Source organism: Saccopteryx bilineata, chromosome 4 (genome assembly GCF_036850765.1).
Source record: "Saccopteryx bilineata isolate mSacBil1 chromosome 4, mSacBil1_pri_phased_curated, whole genome shotgun sequence".
NCBI lineage: Eukaryota > Metazoa > Chordata > Mammalia > Chiroptera > Emballonuridae > Saccopteryx > Saccopteryx bilineata.
This window is the reverse complement of record NC_089493.1, coordinates 130,628,739-130,649,657: the sequence shown is the minus strand read 5'-3', so window position 1 is coordinate 130,649,657 and position 20,919 is coordinate 130,628,739. Positions and strand designations below refer to the sequence as shown.

The 20,919-nt window shown below is 44.7% G+C and overlaps 1 pseudogene; it reads left to right on the top strand.

Moving 5' to 3' along the window:
- Positions 1-17,432: 17,432 nt before the first annotated feature.
- Positions 17,433-18,719, top strand: LOC136335214 (ribosome biogenesis protein NSA2 homolog; annotated as a pseudogene).
- Positions 18,720-20,919: the final 2,200 nt, after the last annotated feature.

The window sequence follows — 20,919 nt, the reverse complement described above, 5'->3', positions numbered from 1 at the left end:
GCCCCTTTGAAGATGTACAAGTAGATTTCACCAAGATGCTCAAAAGTCAAGGTTGCTGGTACTTACTGAGGAGCCACTGAGCCACTTCACTCGCAGGTGTTGTAAAGTACCAAAGGCTACAGAATTAATATTAATATTTTAAGAGGCTTGGAGAACATTTTATTAATTTGGGTTAAGGTGTGCAGAGAAATTGTGAGAATAGTCTCTGTACTGTGTGATTGGCATAGCCAGGATGGCCCTTGGCATTGTGTTGTAAATGCGAAGCGGAGGAAAACATGGATCCCCAGACATTCCACCACACCTGTGGGGAAAAGGGTGAATGACTAGCCAGGTACAGGAAGAGAAAAGCCAAAATAAACCTTTTCTCATAGCAATGAGCCATTTGCGGGCATTTGTCCCCACTGAAACTACCTATTCTATGTAAATGCGTGTGGTTAACACATGTGACTTTGGACAGAGAGATAGCAGATGAACACTAGATAATATAGGAATGCCTTTAATATGTAAAGAGACATCTTTCTACCATTGTGTTGGCTTATAAGCTTTGTTTTCCCCAAAAGGATGTATGGCTTGCAAATTGAACGTGGTCCTATCATGTTAAAGGACATATGACTATAACCAATAGTGGTAAGGGGCTCCTAATTGCAATTTTTGCTTCTATACTTCCCACTTACAAAACTATAAAAACTAAGTAGAACAAAGGGCCGGCATGTGCTTTCCTTCAGAATTCTGTCGGAGTAGCCGCCGCTTGGCCAAGGTAGACAATAAAGCTTTGATGTGTAACCGACGGACCTTGTTACTGTCTTCAATGTTACGGGTCCCTCCGAATTAGGCTTAACACTTACTAGTGCTAGTATGCACCTACTCAGGATGGGTAGAAGCCTACCCTACCCGGATTAAAAAGGTCAAAGAAGCAACAAAGGTGTTGCTTAAAGAAGTCATTCCAGGCCGGTTGGCTCAGCTGTAGAGCGTTGGCACAGTGTGTGGAGGTTCCAGGTTCGATTCCCGGCCAGGGAACACAGGAGAAGCACCCATCTGCTTCTCCACCCCTCCCCCTCTCCTTCCTCTCTGTCTCTCTCTTCCCCTCCTGCAGCCAAGACTCCATTGGAGCAAAGTTGGCCTGGGCACTGAGGATGGCTCCATGGCCTCCACTCAGGCACTAGAATGGCTCTGGCCACAGCAGAGCAACGACCCAGATGGGCAGAGCACCACCCCTTGGTGGGTAGACTGGGTGGATTCCAGCAAGGCGCATGTGGAAGTCTGTCTGACTGCCTCCCTGCTTCTAACTTCAAAAAAATACAAAAAAAAAAAAAAAAAGTCATTCCAAGGTTAGACTGCCACTTCATATAGGCTTGGATAATGGTCCTGCCTTTGTGGCTAAAATAGTGCAAGAGATGGCTCAAGCCTGAGGCATCACTTGGAAGCTTCATACAACATAGAGGCCTCAAAGTTCAGGGAAGGTAAAACACATGAATAGAACCTTAAAGTTAAGGCTTAGCAAGTTATGTCAGGAAACAGGTCTTAAATAGGCACAAACCCTACCTTTAATTTGTTTATAATCCGGTGCACCCCATCCCAAAACACTGGATACTCACTTTTATAAGGTATTATACAATAGGCCCTCCTTATTACATAACTTGCCCTCCCCCCCCAGAAGCTAAGAAAGACAAAGCTACACAGACAGAGGCTTTAGGCCAGGGGTCGGGAACCTATGGCTCACGAGCCAGATGTGGCTCTTTTGATGGCTGCATCTGGCTCGCAGACAAATCTTTAATAAAAAAATAATAACATTAAAAATATAAAACTGCCTGACCTGTGGTGGCACAGTGGATAAAGTGTCAACCTGGAAATGCTGAGGTTGCCGGTTCAAAACCCTGGGCTTGCCTGGTCAAGGCACATATGGGAGTTGATGCTTTCTGCTCCTCCCCCCTTCTCTCTCTCTCTCCCCTCTCTATAATGAATAAATAAAAAAATCTTTAAAAAATATATAAAACATTCTCATGTATTACAATCCATTCATTTCCTACCGCTCATGTTCATGGTTGCAGGTGGCTGGAGCCAATCTCAGCTGTCCTCCGGGACAACACCAAATTTTTATTGGATAATGAGTAACGTACATGGGTCGTTGTATGGCTCTCATGGAATTACATTTTAAAATATGTGGCATTCATGGCTCTCTCAGCCGAAAAGTTTCCCAACCCCTGCTTTAGGCAGAATAGTCACAACCATTTCCAACTAGGTGTTAGAAAAGATTCCAATCAGTCTGTTTGCTCCTGTTTATCCTTTTTCCCCAGGAAATCAAGTGTAAGTCAAGGATTGAAGTCCAGCTCCCCTCTGGCCCAAGTGGAAGGGACCATACATGGTAATCCTGACCACTCCTGCAGCTGCCAAGATAGAAGGCATTCCCACATAAATTCACCACAACTGGCATAAGCCTTCAGCCCCTCCAGAGACACCCTCATGCACAGCACAGATAGACCCCACCAAGCCTTATATGGAGCTGACATGTCCTGCTCCAGCCACAAACCAGGAGCTGGCTGGTCAATGTGTGCCTGAAGCCTGATGAACCTCACTGTGAGGCTCCTGATAATTAGACTATAGGAAGGGAAAGATATCAGGACAAAGGACTGTGAATTATGTGTCCATGTCACCAAAAAGGGCCAGAGAGTTTCTACCATTCTGATATTCTACAGTTTCTATGAATGTGAAGGAACTCAAAAAGGGACCTGTACATATAATCAGACCCAATATTCAGTGTATGACCCAGAAAATAACCAGCCCTATGTCTGTTATAACCCTAAAGACCCCTCCTACCTCAATAGTGTTTAAAATAAAAATAACAGTAATATAATAAGGAAAATAAATAAATAGACCAACAATAACCCAAACCAGGGTCAAGAGGAACCCTGATCAGGTTACAATAAGGTTTGATGCATGTGCAGCTGTAAATCATTCAGCCAGAAGGTGTAGGTGCTTCAGCTAGAAGAAATACTATATAACAACAACAACAAAAAAAAATAGCTCATTTTTACTCACCACTACCAAGCTCTCCCTCAAAATCTGAATTTAAAAAAGTGAGACTCCAGTGTGAAAGAGACTTCTGGAGTCTCAAAGGGGGGAATGAGTGAGGAAAGACTCAAAGGGCTAAGTTTGTTTGAAAAAATAACAAACCCCAGCTATGAAGCCCTTTATCAGCTCCCTGAAATAACTTGTAACACAGGCATGAAAAACTGGATACGTGAACAGTCAAGGACAAACAGTTCGAACCTCCTCTCATACCCTCTCTCTTCCCAGAGACATAAAAGTCACATGGGTCTGCAAACAAAACAGTCAAAGAAATCAGGCACTTGTCACATGAAAGCTAAAGCTATAAAGATATATAAGACTAAAAAAAACCTAACTTCAGAGAACTCACGTTTTGTTGCCTTTTTTAGGTACCGCTGCTCCACCAACTAAAATAACCCCCTCTTCCTCCAGCACCTGTCTGAACGTCTTTGTCCCCCTTTGTGTCCTGCAACACTACCTTGGTTTGTTTAGGGTTTGAGACGGATCCCTCCAACACCGGTAGGGGATGGGGGGTAGGGTCCACAGTTTCAAATTGGTAAAAGCTATAAGAGCTGTTGTGCATTACAGCAGGGAGAAGACCTGGGTACCCTACCACCACACCTACCCCTCCCCTTCCCTCCATCTCCCAGCCCCAAACCCATGAGCTGGGTAGTTAGGATGATTGCTATGTCTGCTTTGGGATGTTCTAGTCTCCTCAGTTTCACTGAGATGTTAAAACACCTCTAGATCTCCCAGAGAAAGAGGTGAATGGAGGAAAGTGAGGGAAGGAGGCAGAAGGGAGAGAGGAAAGAAGGAAAGAAAGGAAGAAAAGAGGGAGGGAGGGAGAAAAATACAACCACAGGAGGGTCTCCTTAGTGACACCAGGTTTCTTCTCGGAGCACAAGGTCTTAGTTTGTCCCCTCATTAATGTGATCCTCTGGCTGTGAGTCACTCCACTGAACCAGAAGCCCATGATTGAATAAATCCTGCCTGCCTTGCTCCCTACCTAGCTCTTGCCTCACAGAAAGCCCACAGAGACCTGGTGACTGAATGCACTAGCTGAGTCAGATTTCTGAGCTGCTCTGATGCCATATCAAAGTCCTTAACTGTTTAGCTCCACAGTGACCAAAGCTTCCCCTATCCTCACCACAGCTTCTCTTCCCATGTGGGCCCTTGTGTCTTCCTTGTTCTTTGAAAAAACTAGGTCACCATGGTGATTGGGTTTCTATACCCAATTTGAAGATTGCAGTGGGATTTCTGACACCACCTAATTATCACAGATATTGTGGATTGAACTGTGCCCTCCCCCCAAGATATGTTAAAGCTCTAAACCTGGTATTGGTGAATGCTCTTATTTGGAAATAGGGTCTTTACAGATGTCATTCATAGGTAATATGAGGTCATAATGAAGTAAGATAGGTCCTTAATTTAATATAACTAATGTCCTATAAGAAGAGGAGAAGAGATGGAGACAGACAGAGGGAAGATAACGTGAAGATGGAGGCATTTGCTACCTGTTTTATTTATAGTTCTCAGGATCTATGAGAAAATAGATTTCTATTGTTTCAAGTCACCCAGTCTGCAGTACTTTGTTACCTCAGAAAACAGATACAATAGGTATTCTCAACATCTTCAGTGGAAATAGGGAAAAGGAAAGGATTGTGGGGTGTTTGCCAAGGTTCTTTTTATCAGAATTTCTGGTCCTGAAAGGAGGGAGGCTTTCTACTCTATAGGCAAATGCAATGCGTAGTGTCATGCTAAACATAACACAGGCTTGGGAGGAAGAAAGGCTGACAGTGATTTGCAGCAAGTTAATTCTCTGAGCCTCAATTTTCTTATCTGTGACATGTGCCAGACTGGAGTAGGATAAGGGATACAATAATATCAGGCTTCCAGACCTTGGTTCATCAGAATTACCTAGGACACGTTTGTTGTGTTTTTCTTTTTCTTTTTTAGTGAGAGACTGAGAGAGGGACAGATAGGGACAGACAGACAAGAAAGGAGAGAGATGAGAAACATCAATTCTTCGTTGCAGCACCTTAGCTGTTCATTGATTGCTTTCTCATATGTGCCTTGACTTGGTGGGGGGGTGGTTCCAGCCAAGCCAGTGACCCCTTGCTTAAGCCAGTGACCTTGGGCTCAAGCCAGTCATGTCTATGACTCCATGCTCAAGCTGGCAACCTCAAGGTTTCAAACCTGGGTCTTCAGCATCCCAGGCCAATGCTCTATCCACTTTGCTATCACCTGGTCAGGCAAACAGAGCATTTCTTGAATGCATACTTTCCTTCACTAGATTTTCAAATGGTGGAAGAGTGTCTTTGTCCTTACAAGCTCCTCAATAGCATCATTTCTCCCCCCTGCACACATCAGAGAACATGCCTTATCACAACACTTCCAGGATGAGAGCTCTGGTCACAGCAGGAAGGTGATAGGCCAGATCAACTGATGATGATGCCATGCTTCAGGCATTAAAAGTCCAGCTGCTGTGGATAGAGCATCGAACTGGGATGTGGAAGACCCAGGTTCGAGACCCCGAGGTCGCCAGCTTGAGCATGGGCTCATCTGGTTTGAGCAAAAATTCTCCAGCTTGGACCCAAGGTCGCTGGCTCAAGCAAGGGGTTACTCGGTCTGCTGAAGGCCCATGGTCAGGGCACATATGAGAAAGCAATCAATGAACAACTAAGGTGTCACAATGTGCAACGAAAAACTAATGATTGATGCTTCTCATCTCTCCGTTCCTGTCTGTCTGTCCCTGTCTATCTCTCACTCTGACTCACTCTCTGTCTCTGTAAAAATAAAAATAAAATTAAAAAAAAAAAAAAAAAAGTCCAGCTGCTGCCCTCGCCCAACAGAATGGTTGGTTAGAGTATCATCCCTATACACAAAGATTGCATTCTCTCTCCCTTCCTTTCTCTCTCAAATCAATAAAATAAATTTTAAAAATAAATACAAATACAGCGGCTGCTTCTCCAGAAGAACAGCAAATGGTAAGAACAGATAAACAGAGAGAGACCTGTGCACTGACCAGGGATGGAACCAGCGACCTTTGCTCTTCAGGACAATACTCTAATCAACTAAGCCACCTGGCCATGGAAACAATATTCATTTATTATTTCCCAGTTTCTGTAGGTCAAAAGTCCAGGCATGCCCTGGCTAGATAGCTTGGTTGGTTAGAGCATCAACTGGAAGCACAGAGGTTTAAACATGTCTGGGGAAGGAGCACCCATCACAAGCAACAGAACTAAGCTGGAACCATCCTGGAGGCACAACTGGAGGCAATTTGGGAACAAGTAGAACCCCTAGTTGGCCCCAGTGATGTGGCATGCTAAATTAAAAATGGCCCCCACGGCCCTGGCCGGTTGGCTCAGCAGTAGAGCGTCGGCCTGGCGTGCGGGGGACCCGGGTTCGATTCCCGGCCAGGGCACATAGGAGAAGCGCCCATCTGCTTCTCCACCCGCCCCCCTCCTTCCTCTCTGTCTCTCTCTTCCCCTCCTGCAGCCAAGGCTCCATTGGAGCAAAGATGGCCCAGGCGCTGGGGATGGCTCCTTGGCCTCTGCCCCAGGCGCTAGAGTGGCTCTGGTCGCGGCAGAGCGACACCCCGGAGGGGCAGAGCATCGCCCCCCGGTGGGCAGAGCATCGCCCCTGGTGGGCGTGCCGGGTGGATCCCGGTTGGGCGCATGCGGGAGTCTGACTGTCTCTCCCCGTTTCCAGCTTCAGAAAAATACACACACACAAAAAAAATTGGCCCCCAAGATTCATGCCTCCTGGTGTACATGCTTTGTATAACCCAGGTGGAATCTGTGAGTTTGCTGGGATATTATTTCAAAGATTAGCCCTTTACTTTGAGCTAATGAAAAGGGAGGTTACCTTGGATGTCTGACCTGATCAGATGAGGTCTTTAAAAGAAGTTGAAGTGTCTCCTGCTGGCTTGAAGAAATAAGCTGTGGTATTGTGAGGGGGCCTATGGAGGGGCCTCTAGAATCTGAGAGTAGTCACTGGCTAATAGGTAGCAAGAAAATATGAGGACTCAGTCCTACAACTGCAAGGAACTAAATTCTGCCAACAACCTGAACAAACTTAGAAGAGGATTCCTAAGTTCAGGTGAGACCACAGACCTGCTGACATCTTCTTTTTTTTTTTTTTTTTTACCCCCTCTGGCTTGATTTCAGTCTTTTGAAACTCTGCATAGAGAATCAGTTGTCCCATGCCTGGACTTTTTTTTCAATTTTTACTTATTGATTTCAGAGAGAGAGAGAGAGAGAGAGAGAGACTGGAACACTGAGCTGCTCCTGTATGTGCCCTGACCGGGGATCAAACCGGCAATCTCTGTGCTTCCAGATGATGCTCTAACCAACCAAGCTATCAGGCCAGGGCATGCCTGGACTTTTGACCTACAGAAACTGGGAAATAATAAATGTTGTTTCCCTGGCCAGGTAGCTTGGTTGGTTAGAGCATTGTCCTGAAGAGCAAAGGTCGCTGGTTCCATCCCTGGTCAGCGCACAGGTCTCTCTCTCACCCAACCTACCTCTCTTACTGAAATCAATAAATTAAAATCTTAAAAATAAATAAATAAATAAATAACTCGATATTGTATTAGGCTGCTTGGTTTGTGGTAAATTGTTATACAGCAACAGAAAATTAACTCAGGTGTTAAGAACTGAGAATTGCCCTCAAGTTAGTAGGGAGTTCAGAATTCACTGAGAAGTCAGCAAAAACTACCTTCACAGGTGGTGGGGGGAAAAATAACCTGATTTCTGGCCTGACCTGTGTTGGCACAGTGGATAAAACATCAACTTGACGTGCTAAAGTCAACAGTTTAAAACCCTGGGCTTGCCCAGTCAAGGCACATACAGGAAGCAACTACTACGAATTGATGCTTCCTGCTTCTCCTCCCTCTCTCCCTCTATCTAAAAATCAATAATTAAAAAACAAACAGCCTGACCGGCGGTGGCGTAGTAGATAGAGCGTCGGATTGGGATGCGGAGGACCCAGATTCAAGATCCCGAGATCGCCAGCTTGAGCGCGGGCTCATCTGGTTTGAGCAAGGCTCACCAACTTGGACCCAAGGTCGCTAGCTCGAGCAAGGGGTTACTTGGTCTGCTGTAGCCCCACGGTCAAGGCACATATGAGAAAGCCATCAATGAACAACTAAGTGTCACAAAGAAAAACTAATGACTGATGCTTCTCATCTCTCTCCGTTCCTGTCTATCTCTGTCTCTGACTCTCTGTCTCTGTAAAAAATATAAATAAATAAAAAATAAACTAAAAAAAAACACAACGATTTCTGGAATCAGACAAACCTAGATTCCTATCTAAGCACTAGTATTTATTAGCTGGGAGATTCTTTTTATTTCTTATTTATTGATTTGAGAGAGAGAGAAAAAGAGAGAAAGAGACTGATTTGTTGTTCCTCTTATTTATGCATTCAGCAGTTGATTATTGTGAGCGGCCTGAACAGCGATGGGTCCCGCAACTTGGCTGTATGGTAGCTGTGTGATTCTTGGGTTAGTATGCTTTAAGTCCATTCTGTCATCCACAAAATAGGGTTAAATACTGATCTTATAAAGCTATGAGGCTCAGATAGGATAATAAATAGTTTGAGTGTTGTTAGTATCCAGGGTTTCACGAAGAGGAGCCACAAATGAATGAGGCTGCAACAATACTGCAAGTGGTGGAGGACCCCAGTCTCTCCAGGATTAAGGTGACTTAGAGAGATCAGTTATCCAATTTATTAAGCAGAAACATGACATCATGCATAAGAAACTAACAAACAGAATACAGTGTACAATTTTATTATTTAGTTTTGCAAAACTGATTAGATTTCTCTTGCCCTTTCTGAGACATAACACCACACCATCTGCTGTCTGATTCCTGACCTGCAGAAAGCTCCAGCAGGGCCAAGCTTCCATGTCCTTGAGCCTTCCCTGGACGTGACTGCCTTCAGTCATGTGTGCTTGGTCTCGACCTTCATTACTTCAGGATGGGAACAGAAAGTCACTTGGTGCTTTGGCTTTCCTCCAACATTTGAATATGTGGTGACACATAATAAAATTATAGTCATAATTATATTAAACAATACTCTAGTAGCCAATCTAAGGCACTATAGGCAACGTGAAGAGACTGACAGCAAAGTGACCAGCTGGGATTCCTTTGCAATATGCCCAGTACTTTCTCAATTGTGGGAGCCCTGCTGCTTTTTGAGATTTGATGACTATTACGGTATTTTTTTGCTTCATAAGCTGCACCTGACCATAAGACACACCTAGGGTTTTAAGGAGGAAAAGAAGAAAAAAAATATTCTGAACCAAATGGTGTGCTAAAATATTTAATAAGATACCATATTTTTTGCTCCATAAGACACATGGGCATTTTCCCCTCCACATTTGGGGGAATAAAAGTGCATCTTACAGAGCAAGAAATATGGTAATATAAATGCAAAAAGGTCAAAACTCTCCGTAGTGTCCTTTGGTTATGGGAGAAGGTGAGGGCAGGTGCTTTAGGGAAAAAATAGTCTTTTTATCCTTCCTGCAACCAGGTTTGTATCCCTAAAGCCCCTAAAGCCACATTGCTAAGGAGGGAAAATAAAAAGGTGTGAAATAGTGCCTGGGGTGAGGAAGAGGAGGCTGAGTGTCCATGTTTTCTTTTCTCAGTAAGTCAGGGGATAGAGAATGACGGATAACATTGCAGAAGTGAACACGTGTTGTGGAATTGTGCACCTGAAATCTGTATATCTTTGTTAACCAACGTCACCCCAATACATTCATTTAAAAAGGAAAAGAGAATTAGAGACACCAAGTCAAAAGAAACTATCTCGCCTGACTGGGCGGTGGCGCAGTAGATAGAGCATCAAACTGAGATTTGGAGGACCCAGGTCGAGACCCCAAGGTCGCCAGCTTGAACGCGGGCTCATCTGGTTTGAGCAAAGCTCACCAGCTTGGACCCTAGGTCGCTGGCTCGAGCAAGGGGTTACTCCGTCTGCTGTAGCCCACGGTCAAGGCACATATGAGAAAGCAATCAATGAACAATTAAGGTATTGAAATGAAAAACCAATGATTGATGCTTCTCATCTCTCTCTGTTCCCGTCTGTCTGTCCCTATCTATCCCTCTCTCTTACTCGGTCACTGTAAAAAAACAAAAACAAACAAAAACAAAACAACAACAAAATAAACTGTCTCATTACCTCCAGGTGGCAGTGAGATCATTCAGGCTTGAGAAGAGTGCTCAGGAGCTCAAAGTCAAGATGTAGTTAGTGGGGCCCTGGCCGGTTGGCTCAGTGGTAGAGCGTCGGCCTGGCGTACAGGAGTCCCGGGTTCGATTCCCGGCCAGGGCATACAGGAGAAGCACCCATCTGCTTCTCCACCCCTCCCCCTCTCCTTCCTCTCTGTCTCTCTCTTCCCCTCCCACAGCCAAGGCTCCATTAGAGCAAAGTTTGCCGGAGCGCTGAGGATGGCTCTGTGGCCTCTGCCTCAGGCGCTAGAATGGCTTTAATTGCGGCAGAGTGACGCCCCAAGATGGGCAGAGCATCGCCCCCTGGTAGGCGTGCCGGGTGGATCCTGGTCGGGTGCATGCGGGAGTCTGTCTGACTGCCTCCCCGTTTCCAACTTCGGAAAAATACAAAAAAAAAAAAAAAAGATGTAGTTAGTGGGGCCAAATTAGATGTTAAATGCCTGGGAATTTAACAATGGGTACAGAAGTTGGGCCAGAAATATCCAGGTGAGTCCTCAGATTTGTGCTTTGGTGACAGGAGAGCCTTGATTGCTGGCAAGCAACCTAATTTCTGAGCCTGTTTCCTTATCTGTAAAGGGAGGCGGTGAGACTTATTTTTCAAGGGTTGCAGATGTGTGACATTAGAACAGTTATTCATACCTGACTGGTGGTGGCACAGTGGATAAAGCATGGACCTGGGAAGCTGAGGACCCAGGTTTGATACCCTGAGGTTGTTGGCTTTAGAGCGGACTCATCTGGCTTGAGCGTGGGATCATAGACATGACCCCATGGTTCCTGGTGTGAGCCCAAAGGCCACTGGCTTGAAGCCCAAAGTTGCTGGCTTAAGACCAAGATCACTGGCTTGAGCAAGGAGTCAGCTGGAGCCCAGGGGTCAAGGTGTGACAAGGTGCTAGGAAATTATAAAACTGTTAGTGAAAGTAAATGCTATTTCTTGTATTTTATATGACTTTCTGTAACCCCCTTGGAAAATTTTTATGTTTCTGTGAAAACTTGCAAACTGAGCTAGAAACCACAAAATGTATTAAGCAAAGATTATGTAACCTGATAAGTTAACCACAAGTTTTTGCTTCTATGTGATAGCTTCTGCATGGGCAGTGGTTTTTGCTTTAAAAAATTCGAGGCTCTTGCTCCTTGTGGCTGCTGATTTGGGACTTCAGCCCCAGCAGTCAGATTAGCTTGAATAAATCTCCTTGAATCCTTCTGTAATCCTGGTGTTTCCTTGGAACTCATGGGTCACTTTACAACATTTGGAGGCCACAGCAAGATCCCCAGTACTCCATGTCACCGGGTTGAGACATCCCGGCCAACTGGCCTCTCTGGGAGGTGGCCCAACCCCGCTGGATCTCTAGGAGCAACGCCCCTGAGATATTCCAGGAATCCAGCTATCCAGTGGGTTGCGGACAATTTCTTGGCAGACACCTCAGTCCAAAATTTGGCAAGGAACCCGAGGAGCACAAGCTGACCTCTGGAGGTAAGAAAAGTAAAGTAGAGCAGGAAATCTTTTGCTTTACTGTTGAGAGCTCTTGGTTTTATGGGACTAGTCAAGGACTGTTGCAATTGAGGATTGGACACAATCACACTCACACAATAGGCTCTCCAAGGCTGAGATGTTGGCAGAGAGTTTTAGATGCCAGAACTCAAAGGAAAGAATTCTGGTTAGGTGAGGAATTAAGAACAACAGAAGGTTGTTCTCATTTTAGTTGACATTGTCTGTTTCTTATTTGTTTCTGTCTTGTTGAGATCTAAGTCTTTTTTTTTTTTTTTTTTTGTATTAATATTTTTCTGAAGCTGGAAACGGGGAGAGACAGTCAGACAGACTCCCGCATGCGCCCAACCGGGATCCACCCGGCACGCCCACCAGGGCGAAGCTCTGCCCACCAGGGGGCGTCGCTCTGCCAAGACCAGAGTCACTCTAGCGCCTGGGGCAGAGGCCAAGGAGCCATCCCCAGCGCCTGGGCCATCTTTGCTCCAATGGAGCCTTGGCTGAGGGAGGGGAAGAGAGAGACAGAGAGGAAGGAGGGGGGGGGTGGAGAAGCAAATGGGCGCTTCTCCTATGTGCCCTGGCCGGAATCGAACCCGGGTCCCCCACACGCCAGGCCGACGCTCTACCGCGCTCTACCTCTAAGCAAACCGGCCAGGGCCAAGATCTAAGTCTTTATGCTACTATTATTTGGTCTCCACACTACAACCTCTGAGTGATTAGTGTGTTAATGGGACCTCTGGTGCCTGCACCTGAGTCTCCAGTTCGTAGCTCCATGGTGAATAACTACGGAGTCTGAGTGGGTTCTAACCTGTGGTTCTGTGGAGATCCTCATATGGCTCAGGGTGGTATCAGACACTCTTTGATCTGAGTTGAGGCTTTATACCAATCCACCAATTGCTAAGAGGCACCTAAGCTCCTGCAAGGGATGCGGCCAAGTGAGCACCTGAGAGGCTCCTCATGGGGCACCCCATTCCTTTGTCCACTGAACTGTGTTCAAAAGCCAAGCATAGCCCTGTTGGCTCAGTGATAGAGTGTCGGCCCGCCGTGTGGAAGTCCCAGGTTCAATTCCCGGTCAGGACACACAGAAAAGCACCCATCTGCTTCTCCACCCTTCCTCTTCTCCTTTCTCTCTATCTTTCTCTTCCCCTCCCACAGCCAAGGCTTCATTGGAGCAAAGTTGGCCCAGGCGCTGAGGATGGCTCCATGTCCTCCGCCTCAGGCACTAGAATGGCTCCAGTTGCAGAGGAGCAACGCCCCAGATCATCACCCCCTAGTGGGCATGCAGGTGGATCCCAATCGGGCGCATGTGGGAGTCTGTCTGACTGCCTCCCCACTTCTAACTTCGAAAAAATACAAACAACAAAAAAAAGCCAAGTATAAAGGTAAATGGTAAATTGTTCTATAGATTCTCCCTTTTCTTTTTTTTTTTTAATAATTTTTTTTTTAATGGTGAGGGTGGAACCCAGGCACCAGTACTTTTATTTTATTTTTTATTTTATTTTATTTATTGATTTTTAGAGAGAGAGGAGTGAGAGAGAGAGAGAGAGAAGGGGGAGGAGCAGGAAGCATCAACTCCCATATGTGCCTTGACCAGGCAAGCCCAGGGTTTCGAACCGGCAACCTCAGTATTCCAGGTCGATGCTTTATCCCACTGCGCCACCACAGGTCAGGCAGATTCTCCCTTTTCATACGAAGAGTCTCTCGCGACATTTCTTGGTTTGGGCCACTCTCCTCGGACCCATTAAATCTCTTCTCTTGGATCCAAGACCTCTAGCTTTAAGGCACTCTGTCAGACTTTTCCCCAGAGGAAATTGTCCTTTTTGTTGTCTCCTGCCTCTGCTCTTGTATGATGTTTGACACCACTGTACTTAAACATCCTTTGTTCTGGGTACTAGTTCTTATCTGTGTGCTCTTTCTTGCCCTTAATCGATGTGCTGATTCCTGCCTCTTTCCAGATGGTTTTAATTTTGCAAACCGCCGGTGCCCTAAGAACTAAACACAGGTGGAGGGCCAAATGCACAAAGACTCCCTTCAGTTGTCTCCTTTTTTTTTTTTTCCAGACTCTTTTTTATTTTATTTATTTATTTATTTATTTTTTTACAGAGACAGTGAGTCAGAGAGAGGGATAGAGAGGGACAGACAGACAGGAACAGAGAGAGATGAGAAGCATCAATCATTAGTTTTTCGTTGAGCGTTGCAACACCTTAGTTGTTCATTGATTGCTTTCTCATATGTGCCTTGACTGCGGGCCTTCAGCAGACCAAGTAACCCCTTGCTGGGGCCAGTGATCTTGGGTTCAAACTGGTGGGCTTTTGCTCAAACCAGATGAGCCTGCACTCAAGCTGGGGACCTCGGGGTCTCGAACCTGGGTCTTCCACATCCCAGTTTGATGCTCTATCCACTGCACCACCACCTGGTCAGGCTTCAGTTGTCTACTAAGGCACTTTAATGAAGCCTATGAAGACAACAGTGATTATGGGATTAAGTGGTCAAAAGGAAGACTTCACACACTCTGTGAATTAGAATGGCCCACATTTGGAGTTGGGTGGCCAGACACCTGGACTTTTAATCCCCGGGTTGTAAGGGCAGTCTGGAATATTGTGACTGGAGACCCAGGCCACCCTGATCAATTTCCCTACATTGATCAATAGCTAAATTTGACAATGCACCCACCCCTGTGGCTAAAAACATGTTCAATACAGAGAAGGTGCTACATCTTCCTGGTTTGGCCTGACCTAAATAAAGAAGAAAAATGGGATAAAAAGAAAACCCCTGACCCCTGGTTCTTGCAGAACCTCCTGAGAAAACTGACTTGCCCCCTTGTAATCCCCGGGTTGTGGCCCCTGAGCCTACACAAGACCTTCAGGAGAGGGCTGTAACCTCCAATGTTACATCCCCTCCCCACACTCAGAGTGGGTCTGGATATGGGAAAAGAGGGGATCCTATCTTGCCCCTCAGACAGGCTTCCCTTTGGGAACTGACCCCAACCCGAAGCACTGGGCTAAAAGCTGCAACCTGAAAGCCTACCAACCTTCTGAAGATCTCTGAAATTACCCAAGATCCGCAGGAATCCTCTGTGGCATTTCTTGAACGCCTCTGTGAAGCGTATCAGGTGTATACCCCTATAAATCTGGACGCACCTGAGAACAGTACGGCTGTTAATTTAGCTTTTGTGACGCAGTCTGCCCTGACATTAAAAAGAAACTCCAGAAACTAGAGGGGTGCAAAGGCAAGAACAGTTCCCAATTAGTTACAATAGCTCAGAAAGTCTTCAATAACAGGGACACAATTGAGGAAAAACAGGACAAAAAGATTACTAGAGTAATAGGAGCAGCACTCCAGGAAGCTAGTACACGTAAAGGAAAAGGGCCCCCAGGGAAGCGAGGCAAAAGAGGGAATAGCTGTCCACATATGGCGGCATCTCAAAGAAGCAGGAATCTTGGTACCCTTCTAATCCCCATGGAACACTCCTTTATTGCCGGTCCTAAAGCCCAGAACAAAAGACTACCGGCAGGTCTAGGACCTTTGGGAAGTTAACAAGCGGGTAGAGACCATACACTCCACAGTCCCTAACCCATATGCCTTGCTCAGACTCCTGCATCCTGAGCATCAGGTCTACACAATGTTGGACCTCAAAGATGTTTTCTTCAGTATCCCACTAGCCTCTAAAAGTCAGCCCGTTTTTGCCTTTGAGTGGGTGGACCCAGCAGGAGAATTCTCTGGCCAACTAACATGAACCAAACTGCCCCAGGGCTTCAAGAACTCTCCTACTATTTTGATGAAGCCCTAAGCACAGACCTAGTAGCCTTCCAGCAGAAACACCAAGACTATACCCTACTCTAGTACGCAGATGACCTACTATTGGCAGCAGCCACAGAAGAGCGCTACATCAAGGCAACTCGAGACCTTCTCGTCTCGCTCCAAGTACTAGGGTACCGATTGTCCGCCAAAACAGGCACAACTCTGCACTTCAGAGTTTACTTATTTAGGCTACAGGGTGAAAGAAGGGCAAAGGACTCTGTATCACTACCACATTAAGGCCATACTCCAGATCCCCACTCCAACAACTAAAAGGCAAGTAGGGAATTCCTCAGGGCGGTAAAATATTGCAGACTATAGATTCTAGGTTTTGCTGAGTTAGCAAAGCCTCTCTATGCTTGATCGGATGGGTCACAACCCTTAGAATAGACTGAGACTGAGCAAAAAGCCTTTGAGGACCTTAAGAAGGCCCTGACTTCTGCACCTGTTCTTGACCTGCCTGATGTCTCTAAGCCCTTCCAGTTATTCATCCATGAGGCTCAGGGAATTGCAAAAGGGGTCTTAACTCAGCCCTTAGGACCACAGAAACAACTGGTTGTATACCTGTCAAAATGGCTAGACCCTGTTGCAGCCGGATGGCCTGCTGCCTGTGGGCCATAGCAGCTACCAAAATCCTTATCAAGGAGGCTGTTGTAAACAGAACAAAGGGGGGAAAATCTAGAAAAAGAGGAATGTAGATTTAAAAAATAAAATGGCAATAAACAACTACATATCAATAATAACCTTAAATGTAAATGGATAAAATGCTCCAATCAAAAGACATAGGGTAGCCTGACCAGGCGGTGGCGCAGTGGATAGAGCGTCAGACTGGGATGCGGAAGACCCAGGTTCGAGACCTCGAGGTTGCCGGCATGAGCGTGGGCTCATCTGGTTTGAGCAAAAATTCACCAGCTTGGCCTGACCTGTGGTGGTGCAGTGGATGGGGCGTCGACCTGGAAATGCTGAGGTCGCCAGTTCGAAACCCTGGGATTGCCTGGTCAAGGCACATATGGGAGTTGATGCTTCCAGCTCCTCCCCCCTTCTCTCTCTCTGGCTCTCTCTCTGGCTCTCTCTCCTCTCTCTCCCTCTCTGTCTCTCTCTCCTCTCTAAAAATGAATAAATAAAGATTAAAAAAAAAAAGACATAGGGTAGCTGTGTGGATAAGAAAACAGGATCTGTACATATGATGTCTACAAGAGACCCACCTCAAAACAAAAGATACACACAGAGTGAAAGTAAAGGGATGGAAAAAAATTTTTCATGAAAATAAAAGCTGGGGTAGCAATACTTATATCTGACAAAATAGACTTTGAAGCAAAGGCTATAGTAAGGAATAAAGAAGATCACAATATAATGATAAAGGGAGCAATCCAACAGGAAGATACAACAATTATAAATATCTATGCACCTAATATAGGAGCACCTAAATATATAAACCAGATTTTGATGGACAAAAAGGGTGAGATCAACAGCAATACTATAATAGTAGGGGATTTCAATACCCCACTAACATCAATGTATAGATCCTCAAGAAAGAAAATTAACAAAGAAACAGCAGCCTTAAAGGACACACTAGATCAACTGGATTTAACAGATATCTTCAGAACCTTTCGTCCAAAAGCAGCAGAACATACATTCTTTTCGAGTGCTCATGGTATGTTCTCTAGGATAGATCACATGTTAGGACACAAAATGAGTCTCAATAAATTTAAGAAGATTGAAATAATATCAAGTATCTTCTCTGATCACAATGGCATGAAACTAGAAATCAACTACAATAGAAAAACAGAGTTACGTGAAGTAGGTTCATGGGCCTCTGACACCTGAAAGTTGAGTGGTTTGTCACGCCGGGGGCAGTGTGCCCGGAGGCTCAACGACCGTAACCATGCCACAAAATGAATATATTGAGTTATACCGCAAGTGCCATGGCTATCATTTGGATTACCATGAGAAAAAGAGAAAGAGAGAAGGTGGAGAGGCTCATGAACATTCAAAGAAGGCAAAAAAGATGATTGGTCTGAAGGTTTAGCTCTACCATAAACAGCGCCATGCTGAGAAAATACAAATGAAAAAGACTAGTAAGATGCATGAAAAGCCTGATCGACAGTGGCACAGTAGATAGAGCGTCGGACTGGGATGCGGAAGACCCAGGTTCGAGACCCCGAGGTTGCCAGCTTGAGCGCGGGCTCATCTGGTTTGAGCAAAAAGCTCACCGGCTTGGACCCAAGGTCGCTGGCTCCAGCAAGGGGCTACTCGGTCTGCTGAAGGCCCACGGTCAAGGCACATATGAGAAAGCAATCAATGAACAACTAAGGTGTTACAATGAGCAATGAAAAACTAATGATTGATGCTTCTCATCTCTTCATTCCTGTTTGTCTGTCCCTGTCTATCCCTCTCTCCACTCTCTCTCTCTTTCTCTGAAAAAAAAAAAAAAAAGCATGAAAAGAGAAATACCAAACAAAAGAATGATGACAAGACTCCACAGGGAGCAGTACCTGCATATCTATTGGACAGAGAAGGACAGTCCTGAGCTAAAGTCTTTCCAATATGATTAAGCAACAATGAAAAGAGAAAGCAGGAAAATGGGAAGTCCCTTTGCGCAATGTTTGTGCCCAGGGAGAAACAGAGGTATTAAAAGTTATTCGAGACCAGGCGGTGGCGCAGTGGATAGAGCGTTGGACTGGGATGCAGAAGACCCAGGTTCGAGACCCCGAGGTCGCCAGCTTGAGCACGGGCTCGTCTGGTTTGAGCAAAAAGCTCACAAGCTTGAGCCCAATGTTGCTGGCTCCAGCAAGGGGTTACTCGGTCTGCTGAAGGCCCGCGGTCAAGGCAAAAAAAAAAAAAAAAAAAAAGTTATTTGAACAGGAAAGAGAAAGAAAAAAGCATGGAAGAGGATGGTTACCAAAGTCTGCTTTGTTGGAGATGGATTTACTTGAAAACCACCTAAATATGAAAGATTCATTAGGCCAATGGGCTTACATTTCAAGAAGGCCCATGTAACACATCCTGAACTGAAAGCCACCTTTTGCCTGCCATACTTGGTGTAAAGAAGAATCCCTCATCCCCACTTAATACAACTTTGGGTGTTATTACCAAAGGAAAATATGCCCAAGTTACCAACAATCCAGAAAATGATGGATGCATAAATGCAGTCTTACTGATCTGACAGCAGTTTGATACAAGTAATTCCTTACAATTGTTAAAGACTATGCACCAATCAGAACTCCTTTACTGTGGTGTTTCTGAGTACTATCACACAGCTTCCATGTCTCCAGTCATCCTGAGAACTACTTATTCTATTGTAAAGAACTTTAAAATAACCCAGTTTTACCAAAAAAAAAAAGAAAAAGAAAAACTGAAAAACATTCAAACATTTGGAAACTAAATAGCATGTTATTAAATAAGGAATGGGTTAACAATGAGATCAAGTAAAAAATAAAAAATTTCCTTGAAACAAATGAAAATGAACATACAACAACTAAAAATTTATGGCCACAGCAAAAGCAGTCCTGAGAGAGAAGTTCATAGCATTACAGGCATTCCTTAAGAAGCAAGAAAAGGCTCAAATAAACAACTTAACCCTGTATCTAAAAGAATTAGAAAAAGAACAGCAAGTAAAGCCCAGAGAAAGTAGAAGGAAGGAAATAATAAAGATCAGAGTGGAAATAAATGACATAGAGGCTAAAAAAAAACAAAAAAACAATACCGAAGATCAACAAAACCAATAGCTGCTTCTTTGAAAAGGTAAACAAGATTGATGAACCTTTAACCAGACTCACCAAGAAAAAAGAAAGAGGACTCAAATAAATAAAATTAGAAATGAAAGTGGAGAAGTAACAACTGACACAGCAGAGATTCAAAGGATTGTAAGAAAATACTATGAAGAACTGTATGCCAAAAAATTAGACAACCTAGGTGAAATGGAAAAATTCCTTAAACATATAATATTTCAAAAGTTAATCTGGAAGAAACAGAAAATCTAAACAGACCAATTACAACAAATGAGATCGAAACAGTTAGCAAAACACTCCCAACAAAAAGCCCTGGGCCAGATGGCTTCACAGGTGAATTCTACCAAATATTCAAAGAAGAACTAACTTCTATCCTTCTCAAGCTATTTCAAAAAATTCAAGAGGAGGGAAGACTTCCATGCTCCTTTTATGAGGCAAGCATAATCCTTATTCCAAAACCAGGCAAAGACAATACAAAGAAAGAAAACTATAGGCCAATATCCCTGATGAATTTAAATGCTAAAATTCTAAACAAAATATTAGCAAACCAGATCCAGCAATACATGAAAAAAACCATACATCATGATCAAGTGGGATTTATTCTGGGGAGGCAAGGCTGGTACAATATTTGCAAATCAATCAATGTGCTTTATCATATAAACAAAAGGAAGGAGAAAAATCACATGATAATATCAATAGATGCAGAAAAAGCATTTGATAAAAATCCAGCACCCATTATGATCAAAACTCTCAGCAAAGTGAGAATACAGGGAACATACCTCAGCATGATAAAGGCCATCTAAGACAATCCCACAGCCAACATTATAATCAATGGGAAAAAATTAAAAGCAATCCCCTTAAGATCAGAAACAAGGCAGGGGTGCCCCCTTTCACCATTCTTATTTAACATAGTTCTGGAAGTCCTATCCACAGCAATCAGATAAGAAGAAGAAATAAAAGGCATCCAAACTGGAAAAGAAGCAAAACTATCATTATTTGCTGATGATATGATACTGTTCATAGAAAACCCTAAAGTCGCAGTCCAAAAACTACTGGCCCTGGCCCTGGCTGGTTGGCTCAGTGGTAGAGCATCAGCCTGGTGTGCAGAAGTCCCGGGTTCGATTCCCAGCCAGGGCACACAAGAGAAGCACCCATCTGCTTCTTCACCCCTCCCTCTCTCCTTCCTCTCTGTCTCTCTCTTCCCCTCCCACAGCCAAGGCTCCATTGGAGCAAAGATGGCCTGGGCACTAGGGATGGCTCCTTGGCCTCTGCCCCAGGCACTAGAGTGGCTCTGGTCACAATAGAGCGACGCCCCGGAGGGGCAGATCATCACCCCCTGGTGGGCAGAGCGTCGCCCCTGATGGGCGTGCCGGGTGGATCCCGGTTGGGCGCATGCGGGAGTCTGCCTGACTGTCTCTCCCTGTTTCCAGCTTCAGAAAAAAAAAAAAAAAACTACTGGACCTGATAAATGAATTCAGCAAGGTGGCAGTATATAAAATTAATATTCAGAAATCAGAGGTATTTTTATACACCAACAATGAACTGTCTGAAAGAGAAATGAAGAAAACAATCCCCTTCACTATTGCAACAATGAAAATAAAGTACCTAGGAATAAATTTAACTAAGGAGGTTAAA